This window comes from Arvicanthis niloticus, chromosome 1 (assembly GCF_011762505.2).
Source record: "Arvicanthis niloticus isolate mArvNil1 chromosome 1, mArvNil1.pat.X, whole genome shotgun sequence".
Taxonomy (NCBI): Eukaryota; Metazoa; Chordata; class Mammalia; order Rodentia; family Muridae; genus Arvicanthis; species Arvicanthis niloticus.
The window spans coordinates 139,598,887-139,616,962 of record NC_047658.1 but is presented as its reverse complement, the minus strand read 5'-3'; the positions used below and the strand labels follow the sequence as shown (position 1 = coordinate 139,616,962).

At 43.4% G+C, this 18,076-nt stretch overlaps 1 protein-coding gene across 11 annotated transcripts in view; it reads left to right on the top strand.

Moving 5' to 3' along the window:
- Sgms1 (sphingomyelin synthase 1) overlaps positions 1-18,076 on the top strand; it is a 247,928-nt gene that overhangs the window by 46,487 nt on the left and 183,365 nt on the right. For 2 of the 11 annotated variants that reach the window (XM_076919104.1, XM_076919096.1), the window contains exon 1: positions 13,487-13,695. The exons of the other annotated variants lie outside the window; for them this stretch is intronic. The gene's annotated coding sequence lies outside the window, so the exon portion shown is untranslated. Of the gene's footprint in view, positions 1-13,486; positions 13,696-18,076 lie in introns of those variants that run through there. 11 annotated transcript variants of the gene reach the window in all.

The following is an 18,076-nucleotide window of genomic DNA, read 5'->3' as shown; positions in this document are numbered from 1 at the left end:
GCATGGTGCCAGAGGAGTCAAGAGTTCTATATCTTAATCCGAAGCCAGCCAAGGTGAAGACTTTCTTCTGCACCCGGCAGAGCCTGAGCATAGGCAGTCTTAAAGCCCATCTACACAGTGACGTACTTCCTCCAACAAGGCCACACCTCCTCCAAATACGGCCACACCTCCTGATAGTGGTACTCTCTATAACCAAGCATTCAAACCTGTGACTCTGTGGGCACCAAACCTATTCAAACCACCACTACCAACACCCTCCCCCCCCCCACACACACACACACAGAGAGAGAGAGAGAGAGAGAGAGAGAGAGAGAGAGAGAGAGAGAGAAATTTTGCATAACTGGGCAGTGGTGGAGTATGCCTTTAATCCCAACACATGGAAGCTAGAGGCAGTTGGATTTTCTCTGTGAGTTCTAGGTTAGCCTGGTCTACAGAATGAGTTCTAGGACAGCCAAGGCTACACAGAGAAACTCTATCTTGGAAAAGCAAAAACAAGAAACAAACAAATACAACACTGGATCAGTATTCATGGAGAAAATTGGTGTCAAGTTTTCTTTGTTGTGTCTTTACCAGGTTGTCATGTCAGAGCAATGCTGGGCTTCAGGTGTGTCTGACAGGGCTCCTTTTTATTTTATTCTGTGGAGAGGTATGAGCCAGTGTTAACTCTTCCTGAATGTTTGGTAGAGTTTGCTGGTACATGTGTCTGGTCTTGGGCTTTCTTGGTTTACTCAAGTTTTCCAGCTTCCACCTTGTTCTGTTGGGTGGTCTGTTTAAATTGTGTAGCTGCTCATGATAGCTTAGTGTGTCCAGGAATTGATCCAGTGCTTTTGGATTTTCATGGTTTTTGGAATCTTACGATTTCAAAATACTACCCAATGTACCTTCATTGTAATCTGTCCAAACTGCGTCTTTTTGGTTTTTTAATTTTATTTAATTTTTTTATTAATTTGGTGTCTCCCACCCCAGTCATGGCGAGCTTGGGTAGAGGTTTGTCACTGTTTATTTTTTCCGACGGACCAAGCCTTTCAGTTTCTGCCTTATTGCCTTCATCTCTATTGCATTAATATTTTCTCTCCTCTTTATTATGTCTTGCTGTCTGCTGGTTTGGGGTTTGAATTATTCTTGTTTTTATAAGACTTTAGGGTGCAACGCTGGCTTATTTATTTGAGGCCTACTTCATTTCTTTTGTGTAAACACAAGCTTTTTTTTTGTGTAAGCATAAATTTTCTATTTTGTGTGTGTCTAAGCATAAACTTTTCTTTGCCCTGGCCATCTCTCAGAGTGTCTTGTGGACTTTGTTTTTGTTTTCTTTGCACTCTAGGGATTTTTAAGTGTCCTTGTTTGTTTAATGACTCGTTTCTCCCCCCCCCCCCCCCATGAGCCATGTATTTAGTCTCCATTTATTTGTGTAGTCTCTGCCATTTTACAGGTTGTTAATTTCTGGATTTATTGTACTGTAACCTGAGAAGATGGAAAGAATGATGTCATTTCTTTTATGTTTTGTGGCCTAGAATGTGGACAGGGTTTCATGAGCTGCGGAGAAGACCATACATCTGCCCAATGCAGTGTTTTGTGTGTACCTGGTGAGTCCCTTGGATCTATGGTGTGATTTAGCTCTAGAGTTTCTGTGTTGATTGTTAGCTGGGTGACCTTTCAAAAGCTGTGGATGTGGCAGTGAGGTCAGCCACAGTTATTGTCCTGGGACCTTTAAGAACTTTTATGTCCCTTAGCGTTTGGTTTTGGAACTTGCCCATTGTTTCCTCTGCACTGTTCTGGGGTCCTCTCATTTCCTTTGTGGGTTTCTGAAGCTGTTCTTCTTGTCTCTTTAGAATCTGTTTTTTTCTTTATTCTCATGCTCCCTTTCCTGGCTCACACGGTAGCAGCTTTTAGCTCGATAACTTACCTGGAAACAGTTTTTATTTAGAATAAATATGCCCCTTTTACCAAAGGATAAGGATCTAGAGTAACCATTGCTTTAAAGTCATTAGGTGAGGAACAAAGGAAATGAACAGATCCCAGCTCCTATACTTTAATGCTATACCTGCAAGTTCAAACATCTTTCAAAATACATCCACTCTCAACTCATGCCCCATATTTAAGTAGTGATTTTAGTGGCAGCACTCATTTGGTTCTTGGAACACTCCAACAGTGTGGTAGCTTACGGTGCAGGCTGACCAACCCTTATGGTCGATTAGCAGAGGGCCCATTGGAGTTCCTGTCATTCTGGAGTGGAAGATGTACTTAAAATGGGGTCTGTTTTTGAAAGGGTTCCATGGGCTGCTGAGAAGCCTGTGCCTTCTGAAGCTGCTGGATGCAATATTTTGTGTGACTCTGATGTGACTGTTTCTGTATCTAACAAATTACCCATCCTTCACCACTACAGGCAGTCAGCCACTACAGACATTACCCATCTTTCTCCGGGACAGTCACTACAGACATTACCCATCCTTCACCAGGACAATCAGCCACTACAGACATTACCCATCCTTCACCAGGACAATCAGCCACTACAGACATTACCCATCCTTCACCAGGACAATCAGCTACTACAGACATTAACCCATTCCTCACCAGGACAGTCGCTACACATGGAGGCTAACATAAAAAAAAAAAAGATACCTCAAGGCTGTTACATTAATCCTCTGAAGTTTTGTGGTTTACAGAAGACTAGGCAGCTAGAATTCTCCCTAAGGCACAAAAAGATCATTTAGACTTAGTATTTCCTATGGTTATGAAAGGTTACGATAGAGATTTCCTAGTGCTTCCTCTACTGTACCTTGTATCTCTTTCCACACCAGTAAATGTCCAAATACTTGAAGTGAACTCTGATTTGCTCAAAAGAGTCTCTAGAATAAAGCCTATCAGATAATGACAAATGCCCAAAGCATCAAGGACAAGGCAAGATCCATGTGGCACTGGCTCAGTCCTCATCAAGGGCCAGTGTTCCCATCCTGTGGACTTCTAACACCAATTTCTCTGTCACTGAACCGTGGTAGAAGTTGGGAGTCAAGAAAAAAATCTCTAGACTAAAAGGGCTTCAGAAGCTTGTGGGCCCATTCCTTCTTTCCTCTGGGTCCAGGGTTGATTTACTATCAGTGGTGGATGCTGATAAGACATCTTTTATCCTGACTCTATCTGCCCAGGTTGTAAGTTGAGTTTTTTAGGCAGAAGTCAAAAACTGTTGTGGTGGTTTGAATAAAAATGACCCCCATAAGCTTATAGGGAGTGGAATTATTTGAAAGGATTAGGAGGTGTGGCCTTGTTGGAGGAAGTGCATTACTGGAGGTGGGCTTTGAGGTTTCAGAAGCTCAAGCCAGGCAGTGTCTCACTCTCGTTTCCTACTGCCTGCCGATGCAGATATAGAACCCTCAGCTCCTCCTGTATGTACCATGTCTACCCGGCACTGCCATACTTCCTGCCTTGATGATAATGGACTAAATCTCTGAAATTGTAAGGTAGCCCTAGTTAAATGTTTTCCTGTGTAAGAGTTGACATAGCCATGGTGTCTCTTCACAGAAATAGAAACCCTAACTAAGACAACTGCTCTTGGCAGCCTTGATGATACACCCTAATATGCCCATTAAAGAGATGGATAAGAGCTGGGAGGTACTTGAGCAGCTAAAGTACTTTCTGTGCAAGAATGAGGACCTGAGACTAGATCCTTAGCAACCGTGTGAACAACAACAACCACCAAAAACCTAACAGTAGTGTCTAGTATCTGTGATGTCGGTACTGGGGAGGCAGGGACAGGAAGATCTCTGAAGCTTACTAACCAGCCAGTCTTATGAAATCAGTGAGCTCCAGGCTCAAGGAGAGATTCTGGGTCTAATCCCCGGCCCCTACCCCTACCTCAAATGCAGAGAGCAGTAAAGACCCCTGCTGTTGATCTCTGACTTCTGTATCTGAGCACACGCACAGTCAGGAATAGCGATGGAAAGCAGAGCAAGGGAAGTCTGTCCACACACTGTGACGAGGAGTGCTCAGAGGCCCTGTGCTCCCAAGTTTCCTGTCTTCTTACTGGATCTGGGATAGAATCTGAAGTCCAGATTTATCTGTTCCAGTCAGATGCTTTGCTCTGTGGTGTTACCTCTCAGCAAGTTTGTCTTTTTGTGGTTATTTTAGCAGGTGTGGGGGATTATCTTGTCATGATTTTGATTCCATTTCCCTGATAATTTGTAATGTTAAACATTTTTTTTTTCTTTTTACATACTTGGCCATTTGAATGGCTTCGTTGGAATAGACATTCAACTTCTTTTTAGATATTCTTCCTATAGTCTGGCTGTTAACGCTTCATCACACATATGGTTCATGTGCTCTTCTCCCATTCTGTAGGTTCTGTTTTCACTTTTGTGAATGTTACACATGTCATATAAAAGCCTTTTAATTAGATGTCATCTTATTTACCTACTTATTTTTTTTGTGCATTTGATGTCATACTTGATTTCTTTGGAGAGTTATTGTTTGAAATCTCATGTTCAAATCTTGAATCCTTTTTTGAAGCAAAGTTAAAATTTATGAAGAAAATGTTTTAATATAGTTTTAAGTGGGCAGAAAGAGAGAAAGAAGAGAGAGGAGGTAGGGAGGAGGGGCAGGCTCAAGAAAAAGGCATAGTATACACAGAAGAGGGCTGGAGCAAAGGTGTAGGTGTCTTTTTGTTTTGTGTGTGTGTGTGTGTGTGTGTGTGTGTGTGTGTGTGTGTATGCTTGCTTGTTTGCTTGCTAAGCCTAGTACATGCCAGGCAAATATTCTGTGACTGAACCACATCCACAGCCTTCGTCTATTCTGAATAATTTTTGTGTATGATGTAAAATAGGATCTACTTGGATTCTTTTAATATTAGAGCCACTGATTGAAGAGACTAGTTTTTCTCCATTGTACATTCTTGGCACCCTTTCTGAAAATGAATTGACTGTGTGTGAGGCTTTTTTTTCCACTGGCCTTTGGTTTCCGTGCCAACAATCTGCCCTAGACCAGCACAACCCTGTTTTGATTACTGTAACTCTGTGCAATGTGTTTGAAATCAAGTGTGATGCTTCCAACTTCTTTTGTTTTTCTTTAGAAAAGCTGCTTTATCTACTTGGGGTCTTCTGTAGTTCCACATGTATTGTTAGATTTATTTTTCTATTTTTGTAAAAGATGTGTTTGAGATTTTGATAGGAAGTGCATCGTGTCTGTGGGTTTATTGGCAGGATGAAGATTCAACAGGGTCAGTTCTTGTATTCCGTGAACATAGCTTGTCTTTCTTTCAGCAGTCTTTTACAGTTTTCTGTGATGAGTGTGTCACCTGCTTGGCTAGACTTACTTTTAAATGATTTCCCACCTCCTTGGGGCTAGAGAGATGGGGCAGTAGGTCAGAACACACACTGATCTTGTTAACTTATGTCTTGAAGTTGTCCATAATCCTTGGTTACAAATCTAACTTAATGTGATATTCTCAGGAGTTGCTTTATTTGTAAGGGCTGTGAACCTTGAAGGAGGATGTCTTTTCCCCTCACCTGCATTTACCTCGATGGTATTAGGGTGATCAGTTAGAGGGAATGCCAGTGATGAGTGTCCTCTTTCAGTTAGAGAAGAGAGAAAGCTGGCCTTGTCAGCACACTTACAAGGCACATGGTGTTAGTCTGTGTCACCATCCCATGTGACTGCCAGCTGTCCTGAGAACTTGCTTCGGTGATATAGTACATCAAAAGCACAAACAGATCCTCCCTCCCTGACTGTAGCTGTGGAAAGGGCAAGGGAAGTTATCCTTTTACATTTATAGACCGTTCATCCACCAAGTGGATACACCATTTGCCTCTGGCAATTATAAGGCTTATGTGTGTGTAAGTAATGTGTTAAAATATTTGTAAGCATTCTATATGTAAATGTGGATTTTATAGACTTTAATTCTAAGCTATATATATGGACATACATGTGCATGTTACATACAGTGCTTAGCATGGTGCTGGACACATGGTAGCACTAATAAACAGTAGATGTTATGTATATTAGAGTGCTATATTTATAATCCTGTATTGTTTTGTGCTGGCTCTGTATGGTGCCACTTTCAGTGTGCCAAACTCTGTTCCTGAAACAACAGTATTCCTTGCAGGAGATGGTAAAGGGTGCCAGGCTCTCTTTGAATTGCATCCAAATTCCAACTTGCTTTTCTTCATCGCTATTCTTTCGATTTTTAAGCCTTATTTCTTAATACCTACTCTGGTCCCTTGAAATCTTAGCTATTAGAGTTGACATTGTTGGTTTTTGATCCTTTCCTGGGACAAGGAATAGAAACAAGAGCCTTCACAATACAACCTGATAAAGATGTATAAAGTTCTTCTCCTTTTAAGCCTTTTTACATTTACTTATGGAAAGAAATTGTTCATAAAGCAAACTGAATTTATTAAGTGGCCATAATTCCCCCACCCCAGTAACTTGATTAGAAGCTTGGTGCTTGCAGTTGGCCAGAGGTAAGAACCGTGGTCTCTTAGCCTTTTTCTTACCTTGTTCACAAGGTTTCCACTTAGAGCTCCAATAGTATATAATATTGAGGGTTCCTAGATTTTTTTCCTATCTCAAACAAAGGGCAAAAGAAACTAATTCTATTAAGGTCCCTGTCACAAGGTCACATTATATGCTTCCTATTGACTGCAAATGTGTAACCTACCCAGGCTGGCCTTGAATACTGCATCTTTCTCCTCCCTGGAAGTCATAAGGATGCACTACCGTACCCACTGTTTATCATTTACTTCACTTTTTGAAGATCTTCATGTCTCCTGCAGTAGCAAAGTTATATAGGGACTCGCTATGTAAGACTGTGGCAGGCCTGGCTATGTAGATCTGGCTGGCCTCGAACTCTTAGGGAGCCCTTTGCCTCCAGAGTGCTGGGGTTTAGCCTTTACCATTATGCTTGGTGGCACTAACTCTACACTTACAGGCTCTGTGTACCAGAGTGGTTCTCCATCTTCCTAATGCTGCGACCCTTTAATACAGTTCTTCATGTCATAGTGACCCCAACCATAACATTATTTTCATTGCTACTTCATAAATGTAATTTTGCTACCTTAATAAGTGGTAATATAAATATTTTTGCTTTCTGACTGCCTTAGGCAACTCTTGTGAAAAGGTTGCTCTACCCCACCCCCCAAAAGGGGTGGCAGCCCACCAGTTGCAAGCAGCTGGTTTATATTGATTTATTTTTTTCCAGGATTGTTAAGAGAATATATTCTGAATCATCAAAGCCCTAAATGAATGTTCATTTTCTTAGACTTATTGACATCGTAAGGATAGATGTGAGGATGGTAATGGATTTCCTGGAAGAGGCTTCTTTTGTGCTCGGTGATTTTACATAATTGAGATCTGCTTCTTTCCTGACTGTGGAGTTGAGGAACCCAGACGACGAGGAGTTTGCTGAAGGTGGTGAATACTGGTTAAGTAGCGGAGACTTAAAGGATGTATCTTTCGGTTTTCCAAGTTTCCTTCTGGGAAGAACTGAGGAAGCCCAGACAAGCTTTCCCATAGGCCCGTGCAGGGCCCAGCACCTTGTCCAGCTATAGATTGCCAACAGTAGAGTCTTAGGTGGTTGTTAGGTGGCCGGCAGCCCTGGCATAGGAATGGGAGTGGAGTAACCACATGTTGCTTTTATGACACCCTGGGTCCCAGACCCCATCTTGAGCCTCGTCACCCTCTTTTCCAGGAAGCAACAGGAAGTCTCTGGGAGGGAAAGTTTCCTGCCCGGGATATCTAATAATGGCTGAAGTTAGCACTGAGACCAGGCTTCTCTGTCACCAAAGTTTATGCTGTTCATGATCACACGCTCCTGTCTGTCTTTCTTTTTCTGGGTCTGTCAGATCCTTTCATTCCCTTTATTCATATGGTTCATCCCATCTGAGGAAAAAAGAAACTGCTAGTCCGTATCACACTCACTGTGTGGGGGTGTATCCTGTAGCCTTACCCCCTCCCCCATTTCTTTCCCTCCCTCCCTCCCTCCGTCCCTCCCTCCCGCCCTCCCTCCCTCCCTCCCTCCCTCCCGCCCTCCCTCTCTCTCTCTCTCTCTCTCTCTCTCTTTCTTCAAGGAAATCCTTCCACAATGAGTTGGTGACTGCTTTTTCCTGTGTGGACGGGGAATTCAGTCTCAGGAATGCAAACACAAGTTTGGGTTTACTATTTTCTTTTCTTTTTTAAAGTCAGCCTTTACTTTGGGGAGAGTTTTAGGAAGATGAGCCTTAGAGTTGCCACGGGGGTGGGGGTGGGGGGTGGGCAGTGGTGGTAATCGTAGTGGTGTGGCTTCCAGGAGGGAGGGAGGGAGGAAAGAAAGAAATTCTACATGCGTGGAGGAAGTGGGGAAAAGAGACCAAAGAGCCCCGATGGTTCTCATTGGCTGAGAAAGAAGACTACTCGTGTCTTCTGACATGCCTGTTTCTTCATTTTCTCCTCCATTTCTAGGCAGTCCGTGGTTGTGAAGCGTCCTTGAGTAGCCGCTGCTTTAGAGCCTCGTTCAGGGCTGCGTGGCTGGGTCTCCATTTGCCTTCTTTGCATGGGAGGAAGGCAAAGGCTGAAAGGACCAGCTACAGGCAGAGGTGATGCTTCAGAAATATTGCCTTAATACTCCTAATACTCTCTGCTTATAAATTGGGACTTTGCATATTTGAGGGTTGTGACAGTCCAGGCAAAAACAGTTGAAATACTTCTGAGGTTTTTACCCTAGTTGCTTCCTTTTCTAGTAACCTGGGCAAATGTCCTCAAACAACTTAAAATACCCAAGCAGCAGCAGTGTGAATGGACAGAAGCATAGCATCTTGCCAAATCTTGAAAACTTTTAAACAACACATTATTAAGTGAATAATATACAGAGATTTAAAAGTTCCCTGTTTCTGGAAAATGCAAGATCTAGGAGACATGTGATGACGAAGGATGGGATGCTTTCTCCTCTTCTCCTTCATGGAAAACATGTTTTAAAAACATTTGAAATCCACGTGCCTGTGTGTGTGTTTATGTTCTGTCTTTTTCTGATGTGTTGAACACAAGAATCCCAAACTGGAATCTCTCCAGGCTAGAGGGCAGCACAGCCTGGCGACAAGTGTCAGAAGTCAGGTAACATTGGGGGCTGAACATGTCACATGCCAGGGAGCCTGATGTCCCCTCTAACTAGAGCAGATGCCACTTAGAGAGTGGTTCTCATTGCCAGGAAGTAGCCCTGGTGGGGGAGTGCCTGTGACAGATTGTCCAGTTTTCCAGTTTTCACGGAAATCCAGAATTTTAAGTAACTTAGTAAAAACCTTAACACCCTTGCTGCATGGGTCAAGCTTGTCTTCTTGTTCGGTTTCCTTTGGGTTCATGGGTCACCATTTGGATTATTTTCCATTTTTACCATTGGAAGTGTTATGAATGGCCCCGGGAACTCATCAACTAGTATTTTATATTTTAATTAACAATTTCCAAGTACAAATTACAAAACTTCTGGTTGAAATTGAAGTGTAGCATCTCTGCTTGTCTTGAGTTGAGCAGTAAGCACATACCATAGAGTCTTACAGTGAGCATTAGTGAAGGTTTACTGTGTGGGAGTTTAACAGCCCACAGGCTATGAATGTACAAGAATCAGAGATAGATATGAACATAGACATAGAAGCTATCTGCATGATAAAACAGAATATCCATATGTCCTTTGCTTATGGCAGCTTCTGTTATGTCAAGCAGGTAGAGAAAACACCTGTATTCGGAAACAAAGGACTGACAGTTAAGTTAAAAGATAGAAAGGTGGTGTGTGTATGTGTCTCTGTGTGTGTGTCTGTGTGTGTCAGTGTGTGCGTATGTGTGTAGTAGGGGGCAAGAGCAGAGGTTGAGAGATGGTGCAGTGGGTGAAGTGCATGTGCAAGGATAAAGATCTAAGTTTGAGTCCTCCAAACCCATATAAAGCCAGGCGCAGTAGAGTCCATCTGCAGTTCCAAGGCTGCTCTGGAGAGAGGGAGGCAGAGACAGGACACTTCCGGCTACTTCCCACCTGGCCCTGTGTATCTTGTGCAGCTGTGAACAGAATGGAGACCCTGTCTTAAAGTAGACGAGGATCAACACCAAAGGCTGTCCTCTGACAGTCACATGTCGCTGTGCTGTGACACACATGTGCCTGTGCTCACACATAGCCAGTGTAAACGTGTACATGCTGCGTGTGCACACAGAGGGAAACTCATTGACTACAAAAAATGCGTCTCTGCTCGGTCTTATTCTCTAAGCTGTAGTTTCTCTGACCAAGTTAATATTTTTTATGCTTCCTGTTGGTTACATTCCTGCATTTCTGAGAGTCAAAGGATACTCAGATTTTCCCAATAGTGTTCTTATGTTCTTGGTTGCAAATGAGAACTTAAGAGAAAAAAAAGAGTCCCCTCATTTGAAGAGTAGTGAGAACCCCCATGTATTTCAAGAATAGATCTCAAAGGAAAGTAGGTTGCAAAGACTCCTGCAGAAAGTGTACGGTGAGAAGTGAACCACCGCCTTGTCTTTGGCACCTTAGTGAGGACACCCTTGGCACTTTCCAGAGCCTGCCTGGGGTAAGTGTTGCTTGCTCTACACTTAGTTCTGGAAGGGAGGGAGCGTGTGACTTATGGGTACACACGGAGTCTCAGTGTGGAAGAGGTTATGGCCTTTTGTCATCTCTCATGAGCTGAGCCTCCTCACACTAGTATTCACCCCATAGCCCAAACAGCGCAGACACTGAACGTCATTACATCAACTTCTAAAATTGCTCCTCAAGGAAGAGGGTGAAGGTTTCTAGACCAGACAGTGATGAAGGCAGAGGTGAAGGGATAGAGGCTGTGTCATTCACAGGACTCACTAGTTCATCGTGGAAAAGAAGGGATGAGAGCTGAGTTATTTGCGCAGTGGTGGAGCTGGACTTCTCAGTGGTTGGCTCCCAAGCTCATACCCTTAACCACTTATGCAGGTGTGTCCGAACAACAGCATAAAAGGCAGCTTCCCAAGGCCTTCCCCAGGGTCTGCTCTGAACATGATGCAGCTGTAGTAGGATTCAGTGTTGCCTACATGCTTGTCGCCGTCATATGCTTAGAGGCAGCAGGACAGGCCTTGTAGTAGAACTGGCACGTTTTTTTGTCTGTGTGCTGTCCTGGAGATTGGACCTAGGGCCTGTCCATGCTAGGCAAATTCAGAACCACTGAGCTAGAATCCCATCTTTCTTTTCATTAGAGGCAGGGTCTCATTAAGTTGCTCTGGCTGGCTGGCCTTGAACTCACTTTGTAGCCTTGGCTGGTCTTGAACCTATAAGCCTCCTACATCTAGAACAGCTGAGATAAGTATGAGTCAACCTGTTTTGTTGGCTTAGATCAGTGGTTCCCAACCTGTGGGTCATAACCCCTTTCACAGAGGCGTATATCAGATATCCTACATATCAGACATTTACATTACAATTCATAACAGTAGCAAAATTACAGTTATAAAATAGCAACAAAAATAATTTTATGGTTGGGGATCACCACAACATAAGGAACTGTATTAAATTGTTGCACAATTAGGAAGGTTGAGAACCACTGGCTTGAACCATAGCCCTCAACCCAAGATCTGATCTTACTATATAGTTCAGGCTGGCCTTATTCCCCCTCCTGTAGTTGTCTCTTCTTTCTTCCACTTCTCTCTCTCTCTCTCTCTCTCTCTCTCTCTCTCTCTCTCTCTCTCTCTCTCTCTCTCTCCCTTCCTTCCTTCCTTCCTTCCTTCCTTCCTTCCTTCCTTCCTTCCTTCCTTTTCTCTTTCTTTTCCTATAAGCATCATCTTAAAGCATAGCTCTTAAACAAGATCACACTCTCCTCACCCTGGGGACATCCTCTGAAAACCCAGTGTGTCTGCCAGCAAGCTAGTTCTGCTACTTCAATACTTGCTTTGGAGAAAAAGAGGAGGAGCAGGAAGAGGGGGAGGAGGAAGAAGAGGAAGGGGAGGAGAAGGAGGAAGAGGAGGAGGAATAGAGAGAGATGGTGTATAAGTCTACATGACCTAGTTATCTGATAAAAAAACATCAATGAAAAATTCCAGAGACTTAACTAAAAAATCCTTCGAGAAACCCCTGCTGGTGCTAATCAGTGTGCAGCTTCTAGCAAGGCTGAGAAAAGTGTCAGGAAAGGGGCCAAGGGCATCACGGATCTACTCTTGTTTTCTTTGAATAATCTGATGATCCCGGATCCTCTGACATTTTCTGCAGTAGGTAAAAAGTTTTTTTTGTTTTTTGTTTTTTTTTTTTTGTTTTTGTTTTTTTTATTTCTTTATAGTGTATTAATGGATCATTCTTACTCTCCTGTGCTCCCTTGCCCAGATACTTCCTATTGGCCAGTACTACATTTGAATTCCAGAATTCAGAGTGGGCTCTAAACAAACTGGGTGTATGAGCATTGCTGGGTCTTGATGTTTAATGTGTTCTTTTTGACTCATCTGGTGGACATCAGGGACACAACCTCTAGTGTACAGACAAGAGAATGTTGACTCTTCCATGGTCCTTATTCATTCTCCCTTCAATGAGTTCTGAGAACAAATGGTTCCAGACCAGTCCTGCCAGCTACATGTCCTCCATAAGGTCTGACTTCCATTGTGCTTGAAATAGAACCAAACCATGTAAGACCCAGAGGTAGCGGGTCAAAGGTGGGCTTTTCCATGTTCAGCTTTGTGGAATGAGTCCAACACACAGAACATGCTTGTGCACTCAATTCAGGTCCCTACGTCCAGCTGGAGTTTAACATGCTGTATTTTTATCAGAAGCATTTAATGAGAAGGATCTCCCAGGGCCCAGATCCTTGCCTAGCTACAAGCCCCTGCCAGCAGGGCTTGCTTATCTAGAGACTCCACCCTCACTTTCCCCCAACCTTGGTCCTCTTCCTCCCTGGTGATGTGCACCTTTCAACTGCCCTGTCACTTCCCTGAAGCAGCCTTTTTCTGCTTCCTGTGTGACAGATCCCTCCCACCTGTGTGAGTGTCCGTCCTGTGTGGTGGATTCAGGAGAGCCAGAGTTTCATGCTAATTCCCAGGGTTTGGTTACAACGGAGTTAAAGTTTGTGCTGTTATTGCTGGAACAGGCATACGTTTGGGCCCAAGAGTATTGTGTTGGAGGAGCGGTTCTTGAGCTTGACCCAGTATCTGGTGTTTTCCAGGCATGAGTGGTGCTTTCTTTTTTCTTTTTAATTCCCCTAGGCCAGGCCTCTTCAACCTCTTGGAGTGCTGTTCTTTGGCAGGATCTGGGGAGAGCTGGCCTGGAGCACTGGGAGCAGGTGTCCCGGCCACTTGTGGCATTTGAGATAGAGTATCAGTGACTTCACTCAAAGCATACACAAGTGTAATCAGAAACGCTGGGCCTGTGGATTCCTGTAACTCAAACCCCAGTCACTATGGGACTGATTGCATAGGAAATGACCCTAAGAAGAACACTTATGTAAGAGGATTTAACGTGGTTTTCAGTGTCATGGGGTTTTAGAGAGGTTCCTTTCTCCCTGTGTAATATGGTCTTCAATAGAAGTAGTGAGTGACCTGTCAGCAGGGTGTGCTCACACTGAAGATTGCCCTGCATGCAGAGGACGCCTTTCCTGAGGGCATGAGTGTGTAATTCACACTTGCATTTGGCCAGGGAATGATGGCTCTGAATGCACCGATGCCTAGGGACTGACCATGCAGTGTCTCACCAGCTGTTAGTACATGTTACATGTCATGTGTAGAACAGAAAGCCACTGTCTGGTGAGTACCTATTAGTCCCTGAGGGTAGTTTCTGTTCTGACCTCATCAAGGCAGGAGACTGGTGCTGGGAATGAGCAGCTAAAGCTGTCATGGACTTTGGAGTTAAGATTTTTGCATTATGGGAGGGCTATAGTGGTAAGCAGCTCAGGTCAGGGATGTCTGAATTAGAGATGGTGGCGTCTGGATTGTGAGCAGATGCACAGGAAAAGACATGCTGGAAACCCAGTCATTCCTGAGTGGGGAATGCAGCTGAATGCATTTAAGCCGAGACTGAGAAGTGCATAACTTTGCTCCCAAAACATCAGTATTTAATGAAATATAACAGTATTTCTCAAGGTGTAGTCTCCTGACTATCTGTGCCAGAGAGATGATGGGGGGAGGGTGTGGTTGCTCATGCTGTGCCTGCTCTGTGTGTGTGTATTCATGAAAGAAAGAGAGGATATGTGTGAATTCGTGCATGTATGTATGTAACTGAGTACTTGAGGCGTGTATGTGTGTGTGTATACTTCTGGGCATGTGCATGTATGTGTGTAAATGTGTACTAGTATGAGCAGGTATAGTATACATGTGTATACAGAGGATGTTTGGCAGTAGATTTCTGAGCCTTATAGTAGACTTACCATATTATAACCTAGGAGTGTGGAGGCTTGGAATCTGCATATTGGTCCTACAAGTCTTTAATCCAGAACCTAGCAGTCCTGTGCATTTATTTAGGTGCAGATTGAGTTGGGCTGAGGAGAGAATGGGATTTTGAACTCCGAGAGATTCAAAAAAGATGGGACTCAAATTTCCTTGCCGATTTTGAAAAGAGAGGTGCCCTTGAACATGGCTGATTTTTTTGTTTTTTTACACTGTCTTTGGACATTTTTAATTTTAACACCTTTTGGAAAATGTTCTGAACTCAGATAGAGGTGTGCTCTCTGCTGGCTTTTATTATTTAAAGATTACTAGTTAGTTGGTTCTGCATCTGTCAATCTAAAACTGTGTGCTCAATTTTATTATTTAAAGATGAAGGATTTATTTATTTTTTATTTTATTTACATTTCAAATGTTATCCCCTTACTTGGTGATTGGTTTCTCCTCCAGAAACCCCCTATCCCATCCCCCACCCCCCATTCCCCATTCCCCCATCCCCCCATCCCCCATCCCCCTGCTTCTATGAGCATGCTCTCCCCCCACCCCCACTCCTACCTCCCCACCCTGGAATTTACCTACACTGAGGAATCGAGTTTTCATTGGACCAAGGGCTTCTCCTATTGATGCCTGACAAGGCCATCCTCTGCTACATATACAGTTGGAGCCATGGATCCCTCCATGTGTATTCTTTGGTTGGTGGTTTAGTCCCTGGGAGCTCTGGGGGAGGGGTGATCTGGTTGGCTGATATTGTTGTTCTTCCTATGGGGTTGCAAAGATGAAGGATTTATTATTGACCAATTTGAAGGTGGCGGCATAAATGTGACCGACCAGTTAAGCATAGCTCATTCTTGAAGTGTTATGGGAAATTTGAGTTGGAAGGAATTGTGGCTGTCCTCTCATCCAGCAGTGCTAGGGTCCCCATAGCCACATTCTTCATGTTCTGTCTGCCTAGTGATAAGTCAGTGTGCTGACACCAACTTGTAGTGTTGTTATGGGATCTAATGAATTAGCTTGTACTAGTGCTGCAGACATAGTAAGCACTTACACGCCATATAAGGGGTGAAGAACCATACCCAGAGAGAGTCTGATTTGCCTGGGGCTGTGCTATGAGCTCAAGATTGGAAAACCAGCCTTTTAGCTCCTAGCCTTTGCCTCTATGAACTTTGCTGGTTAGCTGGTTCTTTATCTGTCAACTTCAAACTGTGTGCTCACGGCAAGGGTTAACATTTTGGAAGCCCTGCTTGGTCTCGGTGTGCAGACTATTGTGAGTCACAAGATCTGACTCCAGTAGAAAAAGATGAACAGAACCAGCAGAACTGTTGTATTGCGGTGCTATGCTCCCTTACCAAGATGCAGTCTTTAAAAATGGCTGCTAAGGATGGAGCATGATCACAACAGACGGAAAACAGTGTAGACAATGGAAGACAGTTTACTGTAATGACCACAGCAGTGAGGGACCTGTGACACAGTATGGTGCCTTTCTGACCCTTGCTGTCAGGTTTTCTACAGAAGGCAGGGAACCACCAGTAACCATGCCAAGGTCTCTGCTACTCCATCAGTTTGTCTGGCACTTGCCACTGGTAATATTCTTTTCTTAATGTCTGACATTAACATCTGGCAGTTTTGTTAGAATCATCATCATCAACAACAATAACAACAACAACAACAAAACTAACAAATCCCAAACCAAACCCAATGATGCCTATGTACACATGTGTACATGTTTGTGACTAAGCACATCTATGCAGCATTGACATCGTGGAGTGAAAATTCCCACTGAGAACCCCAGGCATGTTAAACTTTTTATACCTGCTTTGTTTCCCTTTTCCCATGTTGATAAAACTTCCTTTCCTGTGTTTGAGTAGAAGGTGTCAAATGTTTTCTGCTGTTTATATAATTGAACTGAAGTTCCTGATAATTTTATATAAGAGAGAATGGATTTTGTTTTTTCAAACGTATAACATAAATTGTATATTTAAAAAAATTTTTTTCCCCACGTGCCTGGTAAACATCCACGTCACTCTGTGGACATTTTCCTGGAGCTCACTGTGTAAGACTCCTAAGTTCTGTCTGTAGGAGTGTTTCCTGTGCCCAGTAGACTGGCTCAGGTAACTGCTGCCGGGGAACCCTACTTGACACTGTTGATAGGCACTGAGAATAGGTTAGCACTCTGTATGCAGATCTCTGGGCAGCATCTAAGAAGGCATTGATTTCTTTTTAAAGCTCAAATTCTCTGCCACAAAAATGGTTTAACTAGAACATATCTCTGGTGGGTTTCTTGGTTCAAAGATGTGGTCCACATTGCTAAGGCTAAGCTTCCTGGGCATGTTTCTGTTGTCTGGGACTGCCCTGGCCGTCCCTGGGAGCAGATGGACGATGATAGATGGGGGAGGCAGCTTCCCTGGATGGAATCGGGCTGATGGTTTAATTGTTGGTGATTTGAGTACTAACACTGCTTATAAAAACAAGTAAGTTGAACTAATGCATTATCCCAAATAAAACCACATTTTATGGGTCTTCTTTGGCTGGCCCTTAAACAGTGTTAGCACCAGATCTTTGATGTGGAATGGGTACCCTAAGGCATATTTATGTTTTCCTTAGCTTTGTGGTCTCTTTCTTCCAGATGTGGTCAGAATGGATCTCTAGTGGGTAGTCTTGAATGACTTCCAGATCAGTGAGATGCAGTGAGTAGTGTTAGGTCTGAGGCCTTTGAAATCCACACCACTGACACCAAACAGAACCCAGCTCCTCTTTAACTAAGAAAAGATGCCAGGCATCATTCTGCATCAGTGTGCGGCTTAGTCCAAGCTGTTTACCTGGGGTATTATAGGCATGCCTTTTAAGTAGTTAGGGGCAGCTTGGTCACTTTTCGTGATGGTGATAGAATCAGATGCCACAAATAGGGGTGAGTGTTCATGTGGTGCCTCTAAGTGGGATATCCTTAAAATTCAAAAACTGATTATAAAAACAGTAATCAAGTAATGAGAGTTCACTGAATATTAATACATAATTAATTGCTAGCAACACTGTGAAATCCTAGAGTCCTAAAGCATAGAGGCAGGAAAGGGTTTTGCTGACAGCTGGGACCTAGAGCTACATCACTTGGATGCTGTGTGACAGCTTTACCTCTCTGTGCCTCCATTTGTTCCTTCATTTTTAAAGTGAGAGGCAGTGTCAAGGGTACCTATTAGGATGACTGTGTGAGAAACAGACATTGAAATTGTGTCCCATGCTTGCTGTTTATTTCAATTACTGGTGGAACCATAGCGCCTTTCTGTTTTTAACTATTTCTGGTGAACTGTTAGCAATGCTCCTGGAGTGTCTTTCAGGAGTTGGAGATAGAAGGGGAAGCCTCAGGGCAGGTGGTCTCAGTGCCTGGTACAGAACATTTGGGTTCCTCAAGTTCCTGTAAGTTCACTTCCGGCTCCACACTGGAAAGGCTGCTGCTCTGTGCTGTCTGCTGCTCTGTGCTGTCTGCTGCTCTGTGCTGTCTGCTTTAGCTTAGCTATGTTGGGATTTATTTCCTTTTGCTAGTTCAGATTTTTAGATCAGGGTCCAGTTTCTATAACAAAATGTGCACAGTTTTATGTTTAGCTTCAAATAAAGCATGTTTTTTTCCTTAGGAACATTTTACTAAAATTTGTAGTAATCAAGGTTTTCTTTTTTACCACAGTAAAATGGTCATTTTTCCCTGCCTCATGTAAATAACCACCATCACTTAAATATTAAGAGTAGTGGGTCATTG